Below are 21,124 nucleotides of genomic sequence, written 5' to 3' on the forward strand. Positions count from 1 at the left end.
GATTTTTTACAGGTACAGCCTCCCAGATTTAGCAGGAACTGTCCTGCAAAGAATTGGTCCTTTCCAGTGTCAGACAGACCACAAAGAGGTAGATACAGATGCTCCAAGGCTTATACAGGCCTAAACAATGGGGTGCTTCAACCTCCAAAAGCAGAGAAGAAAAATCACAGCCATACAGGAAACAGTCTCAATGACTTTCCCCTGCCAGCACCAAGCACGTATCTTCTGGCAGCTCTCTTGGGGGGAAAACTAGCACTTTTTGCTCAAAATTGTCACATGATCACTCAAGACAAATGGGTCTTAAATATCGTATCCTAGGGCTACAGGTTCCATTTTCATACCCTGCCAAGGCCAAACGGTATGCCAGACCTGCCACGCAATCAATGGGCAGAGGCACAAAAACAAGTTTCATCCCTCATGGATGTGAGGGCCATTCAGCAAGTACCACAGCAAGAGCAGGGACAAGGATTTTACTCAAGGCTATTCTTGGTGCCCAGAAAGGACAAAACCTGGAGACCAATGCTGTACCTGTCTATCCTGAACACATTCCTGGACATTCCAAAATTCAAAATGTTAACTCTGCAGCAGCTTCTGCCCATGCCGGGCAAGAAGGCTTGGCTTGTGACTTTAGACCTAAAAGAGGCATACCTGCACATCACAATCCGACACTCATGCAGAATATACCTCAGATTTATAGCTGGCTCAATGCATTACCAATTCTCTGCACTGCCATTTGGCTTATCTACTGCACCCAGGGTCTTCACAAAGTACCTGGCAAAAGTAATGGCTTTTTGCAGACAAAGAGGAATTCAAATATATCCTTACTTGGACGACTGCCTTATTCAAGCAGAGAACAAGGACACTACTACAGCATCTGACATTTGTAAAAACATTACTAGTAGGCCTAGGGTACACAGTAAACGAAAAGAAATCAAAACTCGTACCCTGTCAAGAGATAATATTCCTGGGTGCAAGCTTAAATACAACTGCCCAGATGGCTTATCTCACGCCAGACAAACACAGACAACTGATTACTTATTTCAAAATGTTGGCAACAAAAACCCAGTTATCTGCAAGAAAAATTCTGCAGGTTTTGGGCTTCATGGCATCCTGCATTCTGCTAATTCCATATGCAAGATTGCCTATGAGGAAACTTCAATGGTATCTAAAAAGTGTTTGGACTCAACATTGCCACAGCCTGGAAACAATAATTACCCTCATTCCCTGCCTGCAACAGGAGTTTTGATGGTGGGCAAAACCCTGTCACCACAACACGGGACAGCCATTCACCTTACCCACAGCCAGGCAGACATTGACAACAGATGCATCAGATTATGCCTGGGGGGCACATATGGCAGGAAGATGTATTCAGGGCACATGGTCTGCAAGTCAAATTCATCTACATATCAATCAAAAAGAGATGCTAGCAGTTCAAAATGTCCTGACAGCCTTCAAGCATCTACTTCATCCAGGACAACTACTGATAAAGACGGACAATACCACAGTCATGTGGTACATAAACAAGCAAGGGGGCACACAGCCACTCTATCAGGGGTTATAAATTATCTAAATAAGTATTTCCAAGTAAATATACTCCAATATAGGGACCAAGCTGTATTTATAATAGAGGAAAGAAGTTCCTTTTTACTTTGATCAGTGAAAACTACTGAAAATTCCTTAATGAAAAAGTTACAAAATTTCTCATCCAAATTCAAGTAATCCTTAGCTACATTTTGATAAATTTTTCAAAATTAAACAATTACATTCTAGATATTTGTAAATAATTTCAGATATCATTAATATCATTTTCGGAATTTCAAGTCAAGCAGTTTTAGGTAAAAGAGAGACTTCAGTTTGAAAAGATGTTAAGACTAATTGCAGAGATTTTAATTCATTGTTATTTATATTAAATTCTAAACAGATATTTCCAACAGATTTACATGTAGACCCTTCAAAACATTGGCGCCCATAATAAAAACCGTGGTGGTGGTGCTGCGGTAGCGTTGTCGCCTCACAGTATGACGCTGTCCGGTTCGATTCTCAGCTAGTGCGTCTTCTGCATGGAGACATGTGTGAATGGGCGTACCTTCGTTGAAGGTTGTGCATCAGGGGTGGTAACTCGGCATGTAAAGATCAACTACCAATCATTAGCGGACCGGAGTTCCGCTGTGGCGACCCCTAATTGGGAAAAGCCGAAAGACACAACATTATTATTTCAAGAGTTATAAATATGTGGAGGTAATTTATTCATAACATTTTTAGTCAATGAAAAAGAAATTGATGATTCAAACCAAAATTTATAATTATAGTTAGTATTATTTTTTTTTAGTTTTAAGATTGAATTTAAATAAATGGATGTAGTTGGGGAATTTGTAGGTATTTGAATACATTTACAGAAAAATATCCAAAATGACTTATATTTGAATTGTCAAAAGTTAAGTTTATTAATATTCAATAATTGTAGATTTAAAATGTTCCAATTAGATGTGTAATTTATGCCTAACCAGTTAAGAATGTTTTGTATAATTGCTGTTTTTGCATAGCTGTCAATATTGGGAAAGTTGAAATCTCCATTCTTCCACGATCTAAAATTGTGTTATAGTCAATCAAGATTTATTTGGGTACCATAAAAAATTTATAAATAACCGTTTTTTCATTTTCATTTGTTTCTTATTCAGTAGTAATATAAGAGATTGTGTTTTATATATATATATATATATATATATATATATATATATATATATATATATATAAAGTTTTGGGAAATATATGATTTAATAATGAGTTGCCTTTCTTCAAATATGATATATATGTTATTCCAAGAATTAATGAGGTTAGTTAAAGAAGTTATTATTTTCTCATAGTTATATTTGATGGTTTCTTCAACAGTACCACAAATATGAATGCCTAGATATGTTATATTTTTAGTTTCTTCACCTGAAAATGAAATGGTTGCATTTGATGAATTATTTTTATTACTTGAAGATATGTTTATGTTTAGAACTATTAAAGTGTAGATTTGACATTCTTTGAAAAATAATATTTTATTTAGTTCTTCCAATGTTTCTGGAGTATTTTTAACTGTTAGAAAAATATCATCAGCATTAACTTAAATTCCTTGTTAAATTTTAGACCTAGAATTTTCTTATTTCATTAGCTAAATTAGACAGTAAGGGAGAGAGGGAACATCCTTGTTTAGTTCCTTTAGTTAACATTATGAAATTAGAAGTATATGAACCTAATTTTATGTAAACTTTATCATTATTATAAATATTCTTTAGCAGTTTAATAAAGTTAGGAGGAAAATCAAACATGTATAATACTTTAAATAAGTAATCTCAATGTGTAGAATCAAATGCTTTTTCAGTGTCTAGACTGATAAACAAAGATTCACTTTTCTTGTTATTCATTACATCTATCAGTGTAATTAATATTTAATGTTATTGAAAGTTTGTCTTCTGTAAATAAATCCAGATTGATTTAAGCTAATTATTGTTGGTAAGATTTCTTTCATTCTGTCACCTAAGACTGACATGAATATAGCAATAACCCACACCTGGGTGTGGGTAATGCTAAATTTACCCACGGTTGGCGTGGTTTGGTCCTCGACCAAACAAAGCCAACCGTGGGTAATAGCATTACCCACACCCAGGCGTTATTGCTATTATACCATGACATTATTTAAGAAAAGAAACTATTACTTTTCTTAATTAATGGCATAGTATAATGCCTGTTTACTGCCCTTCCGCAGATGTCTGGCATCCGCGGCAGTTCTGATGTACTGCGCCTGCGCGTACATCAGAGTTGTAGCAAAAGCAACGGAGAAAGCAAGATCTCCGTTGCTTTTTATGTTCGCTATGTTAAATGAACTTAACATAGCCAAACAGTATTAAAATCAGCAACGTACATCTCCCTTTCTTATTTTAAAACTGTCTCGCTATGTTAAACTCATTTAACATAGCGAACACTAAAAGCAACGGAGATCTTGCTTTCTCCGTTTTTAAACTGTCTCGCTATGTTAAATGGGTTTAACATATCGAGACAGCTTTAAAATAAGCAACGGAGATGTCCGTTGCTTATTTTAAAGCTGTCTCGCTATGTTAAACCCATTTAACATAGCGAGACAGTGTTTTAAAAAATCGAGTTATACTAATGGAAAAAAGTCCGGGCGACCGGACCTTTTTCCATTAGTATAACTCGATTTACAACGGGCACGCTGGCCAATCAGCGTGCACGTTTTGGGGGGATCATGGTATAATACATTATAATCTACGTTAAGTAAAGAGTTAGGTCGCTAAGAAGAACATTCTTGAGGATCCTTACCTTCTTTTAAAACTGAAACAAACAAAAAACACTTATCCACTGAAAACTGCAGTGTTAAAACAATGACTGAAGATTAAACACAAGCACTGCAATATCACCACAAAGAGAGAGTAGAATGCATTTTCAGCAGATAAAATCAAAATAAAACCAGGACAATTTAATAAAGAACAAATAAAACCCTTCAAACAGGATGAGCGCTTTCGGCTATGGCTTCATCAGATCCTGTTCACACTAAAACAACACTCTTCTTTTATATTGTTGCTAATCCAATCAAGTCAAGTCATCTCCTGAGCTTCCTGCCTTTCAATATAGGTTTTAAAGGCACCACTCCATTACGACCAGGGCTCCTGTCTGCCTGTAAAAATGCTATCCAACATGTTTCCAAGACTACAGTTTTGTTTGGTAGCTCTCCACTCCTTATATTATCTAGCACTCTTTCCAAAGCTAGGAAGGAGAATTTATGTCCAGGATATTTTTGAATCTTGGAAAGAGTGCTAGTAACAATTTTTTTTCCTTGAAATCATATCCATGGATTAATTATTATTCCTAGCCCACTTCTGACAAACAGTTTCTCAGGACTGACTCTACCCCAGCACATAAGCACCAAAAAAGAAGAAAAAAAGTTTATGAAATATCATATTTAGAGATATTGCAAATATGGATAAACAATGTGTAAGTTTGAATAAAAATTTTATATGGTTAATTTATTCTGGAGAACTATATACACAATTAGCTTAATACACGAGCACTGTCTAGTATGTATTTCTGGGTCCCTCTTAGAACAGTGAAAATGCAAAATATTGAATGGCTGAAAAGTCAAATATTCCAGACCTCGAAATTGGTTTTGTGGGAGGCTGTGCCCCCTCCCCCGCTAATTATATATACCAACTTTAGAATCGCACTACAATGAGGAAAGGGCAAATTTTCCAATCTTCACTGTACCGCGATCTCTTAAAACCAATTTTGAGGTCCGGAATGTTCGACTTTTCAGCCGTTCTATATTTTCCATTTTTGTTGTTCTAATAGGGACCCGTATTTCCAAATAGACTCTCTCCTTTTCTTTTCCTTTCCCCCTTCCTCTCCACTTTCATATTCTTATTTATTATCATTTTCATTTTAAAATAAAACAGAATTAGGAAATTTAAAACAACAGTCCAAACAAGAGGCAGATGCCCGTGGAACCCTCGCACGGCCAAGCAGACAAAATGAACAACCAAAAAAACGCCAGCGAGCGTGAGCAAAGTTCAGCCTTTCCGCCTTAGAATTTGTGAGCATTTGAGTGACATTAAAAATAAACGCACTAGTAATGCATTATATAAACATTGCTTAAAACATGCCTCAGCCTCTTTCAAATTTGTTACCATTGATTGTATTAAGGGGAGATGCCAAAACAAACAGCATTGGCTGGAATTACTTAGCTCCAAGGAAAGGAAATAGATTATAAAACTTGGAGCTTTGTTTTCACCTGGCCTTAATGACCAATTGTAATAATTATTAATGCTGTGTTGTGATTGGTTGTAATGCACAGTTCATTTTGTATTTATATGGATGTATTCTGATACTCTGATTTTTCATTTCTACTTTTGTATTTCACTGAAGAAGGCTCCTAGGAGCCGAAACCGGTTTGATTATGTGTAGGGGGATTTTTCATCCCTACATTAATAAATGATTTTTTGGATGTGAACTTTGCTCACGCTCGCTGGCGTTTTTTTGGTTGTAAATTTAAAACAAGTCATAACCGTATAGAGAGTGTAATATCCGTAATAATATGAAAGTAACTATATAACATCAAGTCAACTAAATAAAGCAATAACGTCTATAGTCTTAGTATTGTATAACATAATTACATAATATAACATCATGCAATCTAATAGATTAGCCAGAACATTTCCAGAATATTACTGACTTTCCTCTCTCCTGTCATCCCCTTCCATCCCCAGTCCTACCCATTAAAAAGTATGAATAACTAAACACCAAGTTAAAAGTAGACTACATTAAGTATGAAAAAAATGTGAAGTATTTCCTCAAGTGAAATATTTAGTTAAAAGTATTATGATTTAAATATAAATTAGATAGTGTTAAGTTCACATATCCACATGTTTCTACATTTAACTTAGATAACATTGATACTGTTATTAACAAGTCACCGAAAAACAACAATGAGATGACAAGATATCTGCGGCTCCGCTCTCCTTGAACACAGTGCAGATTAGCTTGTTAGCCATATACCATCTATTGGGTTCTGTGATTTAAATTTTTTATAATGAAACAATGTACTCTGTGTTTCTGTAAAAGTCTTATACATTTCATTTCTGACAAATTATGTATCAGATTTGACAAATGATGAATTGGCTTGTCAATAAGAGTGAGAACAGAATTCAGTTTATATTTTCTGGGAATACATCAAGAAGTTACCTAGATATGTTAAAATGTGGTCTAGAATCACTTTGGAATGAAAAAAAAGTAATGTTATGTTATACACCTCAAAGTAAAAAAAAAAAAAAAAAAAGTCAAATTTTAAAATCATGTGAATTACAAACCAAACATTGTTAAGGTGTCAGGACTATGGTATGTTTTTAAACTGCAGTAATATTTACTATTCTACAACAATATATAGCTCAATGCAAAATAATTTCTGCCGTTTTATAAAAGACTACCCATGAAAGCAGAGATGATGTAAACCTAGTATACCAAACATAATCATTTTTATCTCCAGACTCATCATTAAGCTTGCAAACAGACGAGGAGTGTCAAAAATATTATTTAAATGAAAGTATAATTAAATATGTTATATAAGCTGAAAAATTAGTTAATGCGACCTGTATATGTTAATAGATATTATATATTATAGGCAATAAAAGAAGGAAGGAGCAAGTGAACAAGACAAGCAGTTCTGTATGTAAAGAAACTTTTAAGTTTTGTTAAATCATATCATAGACTCAAAATAAAGAGAAAAGGAAAAGAAAACAAAAACAAAACAAGATATTAATATAAGAGAACATTTACCTGTGTGATGATATTATAACAAATCATGAATAACAAGTGAAAAGAATTTACTTTGTAAAATGTTGCAGGACAAGTAATGATGATAATAGCATATTATTTTTTTTTTTTTTAGAAAATATAGATTTAGAAAGCTCTATTTTTGTTTATTTTTCTTTACATCTGATCAAGTATCCTTTACTTGTGTTCTTTTGGATGAGGAAGGTAACCAGTCCATATAATCTGTAAAGGAAATTATGTTATTGTTCTTGATGAAAGCAAGAGCTTTTTCTGTGGTTGAAAAAACCTTGGTACCAGTAGGTAGAAGAAGTGTTATTTTAGCAGGAAAAATAAGTTGAGCTTTGATATTGTTTTAAGTATTTTATTAGTGGCTGTTCTCCCTCCCCTGGCTGTGCATAGCAAGTGAACCAACAAAAAAGAAAACTAGTAAGATAACAAAACCCACACAGTGAACTGCATCAACCGTTTTATTCCACAAACATGAAAAATAAAAAAATACTTAGTGCTTTCACCCACACATATTAGAGCATCATCAGAGTACAAATGATTAACATCAAGGCCATTCATATATATGCAAAAATTGCCTAATAACATAATTGATTAATTAAATAAATAATTGATTGATTAATCAATTCAAAGTAGAGGTATATGTTAAAGTGACTTGGCTCAAATATAAAACAACATGTTTAAAATACATATTATATAAATGTCAACACTATACATATAAAAAGATAAAAAACTTGAAATATATTAATATATTAATATAAAATATTTAAATAAACATTAATAAATATATTGAATCATAACATGTCATCAGGAACATTTCCAAGTTACAATTTCTTAGGATTAAGAGAATCTGTTCCAGCTCTTCCACGTATAGCCAGTAAAGACAGGACCTTGTAACCAGATTTAAAGATAGGGGATATAGAGCAGGTGACATCTGCAGGGCCAGCTGATTTGCTAATCAACAGGACAGGGGCCAGTTGCTCTCATATCAGCAACGACCAATGAAAATCAGACAGGAATTGAGGCTAGTGACAACATATGGCAGGAACACCAAGATTTTTATGGATATTATTGCTAAACACTGGAATGTCCTACAGTCAGACAACAAACTTAGGGAATATTTGAATGACAACTGCTCCTTCTCTTTTCATAAGGGCCGGTCTTTGGGCTCATTGTTTAGTAATTATAAAAGATGGAATGAGGTTGACCATTCCTTAATTCAAAGAACAATTACAGGCCATAAACTGGTGGGGTGCGACCCATGTGGACATTGCACATGTTGTCCTAGAATATTCAAGACTGACAGCTTTACTAGCCAAAACTCACCTATTGTTTATGACATCTATTTTTTTTGCCAACTGTAATACCAGTTGGGTTATCTGTTTAGCCAAATGCACATGTACGGCATTTTACGTGGGTCAGATCTCACGGCCCTTAAAGCTTAGAATAGGGGAACATCTCAGTGATATATTGAAAAAACAATCTAGTGCCTTATACAAACACATTTTGAAACATATTACTGAGATCTTCAGTTTTTACTGTAATTGACTGTATTAGGGATAAAAGCAAAGGTAAATCCACTCTACATGAAATGCTTAATAATATGGAGAAAAAGTGGATAGTCAAGTTGGGTGGGTTGTTCCCACCAGGACTAAATGAGCATTTTTGAATTAATTTTTATCCAATCATATGGGTACACACAAGATGGCACTGTATATAAACCACGTGTTTGCTAGTTATTTTATACTTTTGTTTATATCACTGATGAAGGTGTTTGCCGAAACCGGTTTGATTAATGGGAATTGAATTTCTGTTTTTGAAACGTTAAATGAGATCTTGTCCACAGTATATGTGCTGGCTCATTTTTGCTTTGAATTTTGCCTTTGATTTGGAGCCTTGCACTTGCCATACATGCAGGTCTTGGGTGTTGTCTGTGTATGCGTTGCACAAGTTTGTAGGCTTAGAAGAAGGTGAACCTGGAGCATGGAACTCTCCAAAGGAGAAGCTTGGGTCATTCTTTGTCTCTGAAATTTTCCTGATGAATTTGCAGAAGAAGGAAGTGGGGGAAAGGAGACTCTGTTTGCCTCCTTGTACTTTGATCCAACTGCTGTCCATTTTCCTTGAATATCATATGGGAGCTTTGAAACTATCGGGTTATCCCCATGAGCAGTGCCCAGGCTTTTCTTGATGAATTTGCAGAAGAAGGAGAATGGGGGAAAGGAGACTCTGTTTGCCTCCTTGTACTTTGATCCAACTCTTGTCCATTTTCCTTGGATATCATATGGGATCTTCAAAACTATCGGGTTAACCCCAAGAACAGTGTCCAAATAACTGAGGCCCGGAAGGTGTGTGTCATCCTTGGCTAGTTGAAGTTTGGAAATGAGGTCACTAAGCTCTTGAGACTTTAGACTGTCCTTGCCAGATATCTTTGGGAAATTTTGTAACCTCTTGAATAAAGCATCCTCGATGACTTCAGGACTGCCAAATCTACATTCCAGTCTTTCCCAGGCAGCATTAAGACCCAAAGCCGGGTTGGCAATATGAACTGCCTTGAGATGCTTAATACGTTCAGAGGAGCTGGGACCAAGCCACCTGATGAGCAAATCTAGTTCTTCGCTAGCTGTAATGTCCAGATCACCAACTGTAGACTTAAAGGTGGATTTCCAGCCTCTGCAGTTCTCGGGTCTGTCGTCAAACCATGTGAGGCCAGATGTTCTTCATGTTTCATTGTTGCAGTTATCACCTGTGGGTTATCCCTGCTGAGGTAGCCCTCGGCCGGCCCGAATACCAGAGTCAATGTTTTTCTGCGTCGACTGCTGTCGCCTGTAGTCTGACGTCAGGTCATCAGTGCTGTAAAGCAAGGCAACTGATGCCATTACATCAGTCTTTCTTGCCGTGGAGCCCATAGCAGAAGCAGTTCACAAGTGTGCCGGTCATTCGCTACCAAAGTTTGAATTACAGCTGAAAACGTCTAACTCTAAGTACCTCATTGGGTATCCTTTTTTCTTGCACTAACTGATGTTCGAAAAAGTTAACAATTGTCTTGCATGTGGAAAGCAGATCCCACACCGAGACTTCCATTCATACTGCATCACTTAAGCCCAGACCACGACGTCCCCCGTTGCTGGTTCTATGCCCTCTTTAACATGAGAACCATTTGCCATAGAGCTCTTATTGTAGACAGGTTTTTTGATCTTCCATCTTCGCATTCCGAAATGGCGTCCGTCAGCCAACAGTCCGTGAACATTCCGAACAAACGCAGAGATAAAGATAGAGACAGAACGCACAAGGGTAAACCTTCCGACGACTCTACCGCTAAGCAGGTAGTCAGTTCTCCGGAATTCAGTGAGGCGCTTTCACAGCCCCTGATGCCCGATTTCGATATCTGTTCAGGCCTCTACTGAGACCCTTTTGGAGTCCGGTATGCCGCAGAAATCTTCTTTGTTTTCCGAGCCTTTGGCTGTCTCTCTCTCTCTGTTGGGTCCGGAGCTGCGACACAGGTACCGGCTTCTGGGGAGGCCTTTCGCACTACCGAATCTAGACAAAAAATGACGTCTTCTCATCCGACTACCGTTTCTCTCAGACCTATGGATACTAAGGCCTAGAAGCCAGACCACTCCTAGAAAAATCTACCTCTAGACACCATCTTGCTCCTGCTCCACCACTCCAAGCACACATGCTTAAAATGGCGGAGGATCTCATCTCCCTTATCAGGGGTAGTCAGGCCACAACTTCTAAAAGGAAAAGACACCCTTATCCTGAAATTATGACAGAACAGGATTCTGAGGAATCTGATTGTTCAGATTTTGAAGAGGAACAGCAACCTCTGACTGCTTATGAGGATTCAGATACAGAGGAATCCATTCCTTCTGCCTCCCCACCAGAAGACATTTCCTTTTGGGAAACCCTTCACACCCTCAAGGAACATTTCCAATGGGAATCTCAGGATTTCCCCCAGTCTAAGAAAATTAGAGTTTCTGGATCTGCCCCTGCACAGACCCCTGGCCATCTTCCCTATTTTAGAAGTGGTGGATGATGTTTTCCATGAATCCAGCTTAGCCCCTGGTGCCTTCCAATCTGCTCCCAGTTAACCTGACAGGTATTACAGAGTACCTGATTCTCACATGTACCTGTACAGAAATCCTGCTGAAGACCCAAAGGTCATTACACTGGGACCTAAAGGAGCTAAGACTAGTTTTGCCAAGACTCCTATTCCTTCTGACAAGGATTCCAGAGCTCTGGACAGATGGGGTAAAAAGCTTAGCTATCAGAGCACTCAACTGTCAGTTCCTTATGTTAAAATATCAACAACACACTTTGGAACTATTAAAACAAAAGATTTCTACCTTTCCTGACTGTGCCAATTCAAAAGTGTTAGCAGATTTACTGCACTCTACTTGTCAAGTGGCAAAACACTCATTACACTGTGGATATGACACCCTAGAAGCCTCAAGCAGGGCAGCAGTGTCAGGATCTGTCATTAGGAGACATGTATGGTTGAAGGAACAACCTCTCCCTGATCATGTCAAGTCTAAATTAATTGATGTACCCCTGGAAAAGGACCACTTGTTTGGAGTAAAAGCAGAAGAGGTGCTTAAAAAGATGGAAGACAAAGCAAAATCTATACAAACAGTAAAAGATTTCTTTCAGGTTCAACCTCCCAGGTTCAGCAGGAACTTTCCCTCTAAGCACTGGTCCTTTCCTGCACCCAGCAGACAGGGCCAAGGTAAACCCCGCAGGGACAGACCACTCAGGCCCATATCCCAGGGGCAGCAGAGAACCAAACAGTGAACCACTTCTGCCCCAAAGGCAGGGAGTTCTAAGCCACCCTTCTATGGCAGAAGCTCTCATTGACTCCATCCGCCCCCTTTGCCCTCCTTTCACTCACCTAAAGCTAGGAGGAAGGCTCTCCCTCTGGAAAGAAAATTGGTTTTCTGTGACAAAGAACCAGTGGGTCTTAAAGATCATTTTTCAAGGATACTACTTCTCTTTCAACAAACTCCCAATTTTTAGAGGGTACCCGGACATGTCCAAATCAGTGGGCAGAGGCATTGAAACAGGTCCAAACTCTCATATCCCAGGGGGCAGTAGAACCTGTCCCCTCAGATCAAACAGGCAAAGGTTTTTATTCCAGACTATTCCTTGTTCCCAGAAAAGAGGGCACTTGGCACCCCATCCTGGATCTATCCAATCTGAACACCCCCCTGGTGGCCCCCAAATTCAAAATGCTAACTTTGTAGCAGCTGCTGCCTATGCTGACAAAAAATGCCTGGCTAGTGACCCTAGACCTAAAAGATGCCTACTAGGCTTCAGATGAGGAAACTTCAGTGGTATCTAAAGAACCTTTGGTGTCAGCACTCTCAGTCTCTAGAGACCTCTCTCCCTCTCATCCCCTGTATAAGGGCTGAGTTTCCCCATAAGGGAATCCTGCAGGAAATTCCTGCGCTTCAGAGCAGGCTGACAACACTTTCAGTTCTCTGCGCTACCCTTTGGCTTATCTAATACACCCAGAGTACTCACCAAATGCTTAGCCCCAGCCATGGCATTTTGCAGACAGAGAAATATACAGATTTACCCTTATCTGGATGACTACCTCATTCAGGCAGAGTGCAAAGAAAAGCTGCTCCAGGACCTTCTCTTTGTCAAAACCCTCCAACTTCACTAGGGTTCACCATCAATGAGAAACAAATCAAAGCAAACACCCTTCAGGAAGATCATTTTCTTGGGAGCACTGCTGGACATAGCTTCCCAAACGGCCTTCCTAGCCCTAGAAGAGCAGAGCTTCCTACCTCTCTACTTTACCCAGCTGGCTTCCAGAAGTCACCTTACTCCAAGGAAGTTCCTGCAAGCCTTGGGTTACATGGCACCTTGCATCCTTCTAATTCCTCTGGCCAGGCTTCAGATGAGGAAACTTCAGTGGTATCTAAAGAACCTTTGGTGTCAGCACTCTCAGCCTCTAGAGACCTCTCTCTCTTTCTCATCCCCTGTATAAGGGCCGAGTTTCTCTGGTGGGTAGGGGTCTATGCCAAGAACAAGGGTCTTCCCTTCATCCACCGTCCTACTGGGCAAGCCATCACCACCGACACCCCAGACATTGCTTGGGGCACTCACCTAGCAGGCAAGTGTACCCAAGGTCTTTGGGATGCCCAGCACCTTCCCTTACATATCAATCAGAAGGAAATGATGGCAGTACAAAAGGCTCTGACATCTTTCAAACCCCTTCTCAGGCCAGGGGTTCTCCTTATCGAAACAGACAACAACACAGTAATGTGGTATATCAACAAACAGGGAGGGATCCAATCTTACCCTCTGTGCAGGCTAGCCATGAACTTGTTGCTGACAGCCTCCTCCATGGGATTACACCTTATTGCCCAATACCTACCAGGGATCAATAACACCATGGCAGGCCACCTAAGCAGAAACTTACTGGACCCCTATGAATGGCAGCTCCACAGAAAAAACGTTTTACAAGTCATTCAGGAGTAGGGAACTCCAGAGGTGGATCTCTTTGCTTCACACCTCAACCACCAGCTGAAAGAATTCTGTACCAGGAAGTATCACCACATAGCGTGGAAGGTGGCTGCATTGACCTTATCCTGGAACTCCCTCTTTGTGTACACATTCCCTCCTCTGCCTCTCATTCCCAAGGTACAGATCAAGATAAGGGAGGAGAGACCAAAGACCATCCTCATTGCTCCAGATTGGCCCAGACAGCATTGGTACCCCTTTCTGCGCAGCCTGACATTACAGCCTCCCAGGCAGCTTCCCCTGATCTCAGACATCTTGACACAGGTGGGGGGGAAATACTGCACCCAGTCTTGCAGACTCTCAAACTGTCAGCATGGCTAATACTTTAAAAGCAAAGAAGGGGCCCCTGTTAAGCAAACTGGTCCTAGACATTATCACAGAGGCCAGAAGGCCCAGCACCAGAAAATCTTACGCAGGGAAATGGAAAAGATTCTGCTCCTGGAGCCAGTCCAATGGGGGCAATACCTCCCATCCTTCCATCCCTCTTTTCCTGGACTACCTAACTGAGTTACTCAATGGTAGCCTCTCCTTCTCTTCTATTAAAATCCATACCTCAGCCATTTCAGCTCATTTCGATACAGACCATCCCCTCTTCTCAGATCCTTTGATTAAACAACACCTCAGTGGGGCTTCTAATATCATACCTCTCAGAAGGCCATCCACACCAGCCTGGGGCCTGAATTATGTTTTAGAAAAACTAACCTTACCACCATTTGAACCCGGTGCTTCAGCAGAATTTAAATACCTGTCCTGGAAGACTGCTTTTCTACTAGCTATCACCTCAGCCAGAAGGGTTTCAGAACTTCAGGCACTCATGGTCGTTGAGCCCTTCATCATTTTTCATGGAGAGTGGGTGTCCCTGAGGACTAACCCCTCCTTTATGCCCAAGGTGGTATCTGATATGGCCCTCAACCAGGCATACGTCTACCCACCTTCTTTCCTAATCCTCAAAACAAGGAGGAAAGAATTCTGCACTCACTAGACATGCACAAACAGCTCAGATAATACCTAGTCCATACTAAACCCTTCAGAAAAACAGACCAGCTTCTTGTCAGCTTTGCCCCAGGGGCAGAGGGGGAGGCCATTTCCAATCAAACCATTTCCAAATGGATATCACACTGTATCCATATTTGCTGCAGACTACATGGGAAACCTCCCCCTAAGTCTATTCGTACCCATTCCACTAGGGCAACCTCCACTTCCACAGCATTCCTCAGAGGAGTTACCACCAGGGACATCCTGGAAGCTTCTACCTGGACCTCTGTCCATACCCTTACAAAGCATTGTCACCGACCTTTTTCTCTAAGGCTAGGGCTGGGTTTGCCTCTGCACTTCTGCAGGGCGTGCTTACCCATGCCTAGCTCTCTAACTGATCCTTCCACCCCTCTCCTCAGCTTTGGGAATCCTCCCACGAGTGATGACTGCAACAGTGAAACACGAAGAACATAGTACAGTTGTGTACACTTACCATAAATGTAGATGTTCAAGTGTATTCACTGCTGCAGTCCTGGTTTTCTTCCCTCCTTCCCCCTTATATCCTCTTTCCTTAGGGGGACATAAGGTTCTCACGGTGGCTTTTACCCTCCAGGACCACTGTACCATACTTCCTTGGGCTTCTGATGGGTTAGGGGAAGAAAAACTGATGTAATGGCGTTAGCTGCCTTGCTTTACAGCACTGACGATCTGACTGACGTCAGACTACATGCCACAGCAACTGATGCAGAAAAACATTGACTCTGGTATTCGGGCTGGCCGAGGGCTACCACAACAGGGATAACCCACCTGTGATGACTGCAACAGTGAATACACTCGAACATCTACATTTATGGTAAGTGTACACAACTGTACTTTTTGATGAGATCTTTGAGAAGCTTGTACTTTACAATCTGTGACACTTCTGTGTCTTCAGACTTTGTGAGGAGCTGCTGGTTGGACAGTGTTGGTCACATTAACAGTTGCACCATTGCTGAACGACATTGGGACGTACGGTAGTGCAGTGTATCAAGCTGAGGAACTGGCTGAGAGTTCATAAGTGCAGGAGCTTGCAATGGTGCAGAGGCTTGGTTGACAGAAGGTTGGTGACTACCTGTATAATATGTTAGGTTAGCTTGAGCAGAGCTAGGTGTGTCGTACTGACTTTGGTTGAGAGGTACTGTAGCAGTAGTCACTAGGAGTAATAGTTCTGAAGAAGTGTCTCTGGCTTCAGGAGCAGGGTTGCCAGACGTCCCTATTTGGGCGGGACTGTCCCGAGATCAGTAGCCTGATCCCGAACCTCCCCTGCCGTTTAAATCCCGCCAGCCTCCACTTTGTTTGTTTTGTTTTTTTTGATTGACCCGTATACCTGGCATACGGGCCAATCAAAAAATCAAAATTACAACATCGTTTTGTTAGAGTCTCAAGCTCCCGTGTTTAGCGATTTTGATTGGCCCATATGCCGCATACGGCCAATCAAACACGGAGCTTCTCGTGTTTAATGCGAACTGCAATGCATTAAACACGAGAAGCTCAGTGTTTATTGCAGGCAGAGTGAGTTAGTTTTAAGGAACTGTGTTCCGCATTAAAGACCTTTTTTTTTTTTTTTTTTTGGTCTTAGCATAGGTTAGAAACCTTCATATTATTTATTGCATACAGCATGAGAGTGGACTAGTAGTCACACAACTAGAGCAAACATTTGGGTCCCATTGGAAAAAAAGTAGAGTCGTTTTTTAGTGACATTTACCTTAGTTAAATAAATAAATAAAGTGTTTCCGCCAGGAAATGAACACAGCCGGAAAGAAAAATCAAAATTTTAGCAAAGGAAGTGTAGAAGTGAATTATGCTCTTAACCCTGTTAGCCTGACACAGCTTGTTTGTTTTAAACACGCTCAGACTGGGAAATAAAGGATGTGTTTTACGTACCACAGATCAGTGAGCACAGCATGACAAACTGAGATTTCATTTATTCATTCCCTGAACCCATCCATTTGAGCTAAGCAGATGAGAAGACTCATCTTTTAAGGTAAAAGAAGCATTAGACAATAACATTATGATGGTATTAGAAAACTAAAGACCTTTTTTTTTTTTTTTTTTTTTTTTGGTCTTCACTTCGTGAGAGACCTTCTATTTTTTTTTTTGTCCCTACTTGGGTTGCCGGAAATCTGGCAACCCTGTTCAGGAGCATCAGATAAAATGGAATACTTGTTGCTTTGGTTGAACACATAGTCTGTAGTATGTTTAAGATAACTCTCCATGTCCACTGGACCTATGCTGTCTCTGTCACTCCCACTAGCAGCCTGCTGTAGAACTCTTAACCTTGCCATAGCTGTGGCATGTTCACACACTGTTTTTCTAAGGCCTCTATTTCAGCCCTTTTGTGGATAGCTTTAGCCTGCCTTTCTGCTTCTCTGCATGCAGCTTCTGCCTCTCTTTCAGCTTTTTTGTGTGCAGCTTCTGCCTCTCTGTGGGCAGCTTCTGCTTCTCTGTGGGCAGCTTCTGCCTCTAACTGAGCCTTCCTTTCTGCTAAGGCTGCCTGAATATTAACAGCTTCTGCATCAGCACGGGCTTTGATAAGTTGCTTGCTCAGCGTGGAAGATCTAGACTGTAATGACGTACTAGATCTGGTGGAGTGTCTGGTAGATGCAGAGTGATGGGATCTGGATTCATGGAATTGTGTAATTCTAACTTCAGCCTTAGTCCTTGTTTGAAATGCCAAGCTGTCCCTGTCAAGATTAAGCTGATACAACCTCTTTAGTTCTTCTTGCGCTTCATCAGTGTTATATCTCTGTAATAAATTGACATATTTTATGCATAGTTTCTGATAGCTTTGATAGGTAGCAATAAGTTGCTTGAGTGCACCCTCTAATTGCACTGCACCATAAGCAGGTTGAGAGAGGGCAGACATACAGTTAACAGTCTTAGTCCATGAGTCAGCAAGATTGGATAACAATTCTTTCCTGTCTGTCTCATAATTCTGTTTTGCCTTCCATGTAAGCTTAGAGATGCATTTTGCTGTTACACTTGGGTCAGGGATTTGATTTTGGTCTGTAAGAAATTCTGCATCTTGCTGTGCTTCAGCATCTGCTGAAAGTGTAGTGCTTTGCTGAGACATTGTGGTGGTAATGAAACAGTTAATGCTGAAGCCTTTTCTGGGACAGAGAAAAGTATCAAAAATGTATCAATTCTGAGCTAGCTGGGTTTGCAGGGCATTGGTTTGCAGATGCTAGGCAGTGTAGAAAATGTCACTTTCAGTTTCACAGTGCTGCAGGCATGGCTCAGGGAAGAATAAAACAGTTTCTCTGAAGATATTTGCAGTGCCTACAACAAATACGTACATATATAGACATATATGTATGTAAAACACAATCCTTGCAAACAATCACTGCTGAATTGCTGACTCTCCAAAGAATTATGCTGTGCAGAGAGTATTTTGCTGCCATGTACAGGCTCAAGTGAGCAAACAAATTCTTAGGAGAGTGGCCTACTCTCTAAATTTAAAGGCATTAGAAAATCTTTTAATAGCTGCCCTGTGCTCTGGGACTGTTCTGAAACTTCCATAACCTGCAAGTCATATTTACACTTTGTAACTTATGATTAAGCAAGCTCTTTATGTACAGGATGCAACCTTATTCTCAAGTTGCACTTTCAAAGTCCATCTACAGCACCCCACTAAATATTCCAAAGTGTTCAATACATTATTTGACTGTTCTACCTCCCCTGACTGTGCATAGCAAGTGTAATCTCCTAAATCGTAGCGAGATGTGTTGAGATTAGTTTACTCACCACCACAGATAGTGTTAGCAGACACTAACTCAATTGAAATGACACCTGTGGAGTCCGTTGAATAGTTTAATTTCCAAACTGTGCAGATCTTAATACAAGAAATCATTCCAAATAGGTCAAATAGTGATGCTTTGACACACTCCAGCAATACACATGTGGCTGCAATGGATCCTAACACACAACTGAAGAAAATGGGGCAGAAGAGAGGAGTTAAAGGGTACAGGAGAACAGCTAGGACAAAATACAAGAAAGGCAATTTCTTAGCTGAACAGCAAATACACAAGCATGCGTAACATGACAGTGGCCATATTTTCTTCCTTAAATCCATAGTCGTAGACAGATAGTCATTGTCAAATTTAATGGTTGTTTGTTCACATTTTATTTGAGCTTTCGACCAGGCAGATTTGAGCACCAGTTCGTTATCTAGATAAGATAGGAATTTGACTATAATGGATCTTGGTTTTGGTGATATAAATATGTTGTCTGGTTTCCCAATAGATCTGTGCAATCTTTCTGTTCCATAAGAAAAGCTTTCTTAGAGGTTAAGTACCGTAGGTATCTAAGTTGATATATCAGAGAATCTGGAGTTCAAGATGGCCGCTGTTCTGTGAGCACTGCAAGCACCTAGCTCTCTAAAATACTTTGGATTATAATAAACCCAGAAGAGAGCGTAGACTAAAAAACAAAGAAATACAACTAAATATCTATTCCAGACAACAAACAGCATTCAAAAGAAGGGAAAAAAAAGCAACAGCTTCCTTTGAAAATAAAAGGATTAACTAAGATTCTAGAAATCATCTGTAGCCGTGTGGTGCTGTGGCCCTGCAGTCATACATAAAGTCTGCAAAACGTACCTGAAAGCAAGATGTTGAAAGAAGAAAATAATATGGAGACTTTAACAAATAAATCCAAATTCTCGATACTAGCCTCACCAGACAAAGACACAGCTCCAAAAAGACAGAGGACAAATAAGCAATCTGACAATACCAAGCCTGCAAATAAAACCAAGTCAGAACAGCCAGCTAGCCTGGAAGATATAAAAACAGCTTTATTGCCCATTCAACAAGCAGTACAGGACTTATCCACACAGTTTCAAACATTTGGAGACTCATTTAATCAAATTCTAACCAGAATTGAAATATCTGAAGCAAAAATACTAGAAAATGAAATACAATTAGACTCTATATTTCGGAGAACTGATTCCCTTGACAAAGAGCTGCAAAGTCTACAAGCAAAAATAATAGGTTTAGAAGCAAGAGCTCTGAGAAACAATATTATCATAAGGGAAATCCCTAAAACTGTGTCACACATCAATCTAATACCAACTATCAAACTCATAGTAAAATATTTACTAGATGATTCTGAAGCAACACAACAAATAATAATAGAGAGAGCCCACAGTGCTCTGAGAGAAGCTCAATCATCCTTGAGACCAAGACCTGTGTATGCCAAAATCTTAAACTATCAAGATGTAAATAAAATACTCTTTGCAGCCAAGAAGAAAGGGACACTCACCTGGAATAATAATAAAATTTCCTTTGCTTAAGATTTGCCCATTCAGATAAAGCAAGCAAGGCAACTTCTATCTTCATACTGCAAGTTTCTGATAGAAAAGAAAATAAATTTCCAGATGAAATACCCAAACCTTCTAATTTTCAATGTAATGGATGTTAAATAGACGACTGCTAATCCCAAGGAAGCAAAAGAGAATTTCCTTTCAGTTTTCAAGTAGATTCCACCTCCAGAAACTAAATAAAATGGCTGGAAATTTAAAAATGACTCGAGTATAAATCGGACCGAATTGTGAGTGTTTTTGATGGGATACACACCCTGAGACGTTCCCCTTGCTGCCTAGGCACTTACATCAATGATGGGAGCCATGAGGAACACAGGAAAGGGAAATGAAAACCGGGTAGGAACTATCTGCCATTTCCGATGTACGTAATATAAGGTGACACCATTTCCCAGGAATCTGGTATGTTAAAACAGTTCCCCTTCAAGCTCAAAAGCTCCACTATAAAACCAAAATGACCTGAAAGGGAGGTATAGCAAGACCAAGAATTCATTTCTGACTCAAAATCACAAAAATTGCCATAAAACAATTAATAAGACAACAACTGACTGAAAGATGACTAGTAAATCCTGCAAACATGACTTTGAACCTATATTCAAACTAAAGGGGTGGCGAAAGCCACATAACTATGGGCTAGGCTTATAAATGCCCTTGGGCAGATAGCCTAGTATGAACCTATGAACCTATGAAGAATCAGAAGAATAAGGTACCGTTTTACCAAAACAAAATTGTGACTTTGATTTTCCAATACAAGCTTATTGTAAAGAATCCAATCTTAATTTCTGGATGTGAGTCTGGCAGAACCAGACTAAGTAAATGGTTCTTGATTGAAATAATGATGTTTAACTGGAATAACTGCAGGAATGAGAGTTTAAGCAGTTTAGAGGAGTGGAATTATATGACAACATGAATACAACCTAGTTGACTGCAGAA

At 39.6% G+C, this 21,124-nt stretch overlaps 1 protein-coding gene across 1 annotated transcript in view; it reads left to right on the top strand.

The window, feature by feature from the left end:
- P3H1 (prolyl 3-hydroxylase 1) overlaps nucleotides 1–21,124 on the top strand; it is a 798,122-nt gene that overhangs the window by 302,227 nt on the left and 474,771 nt on the right. The gene's annotated exons all lie outside the window — the stretch shown is intronic.

Source organism: Protopterus annectens, chromosome 2.part0 (genome assembly GCF_019279795.1).
Source record: "Protopterus annectens isolate FY-2018-M chromosome 2.part0, PAN1.0, whole genome shotgun sequence".
In the NCBI taxonomy this organism is placed as follows: Eukaryota; Metazoa; Chordata; order Ceratodontiformes; family Protopteridae; genus Protopterus; species Protopterus annectens.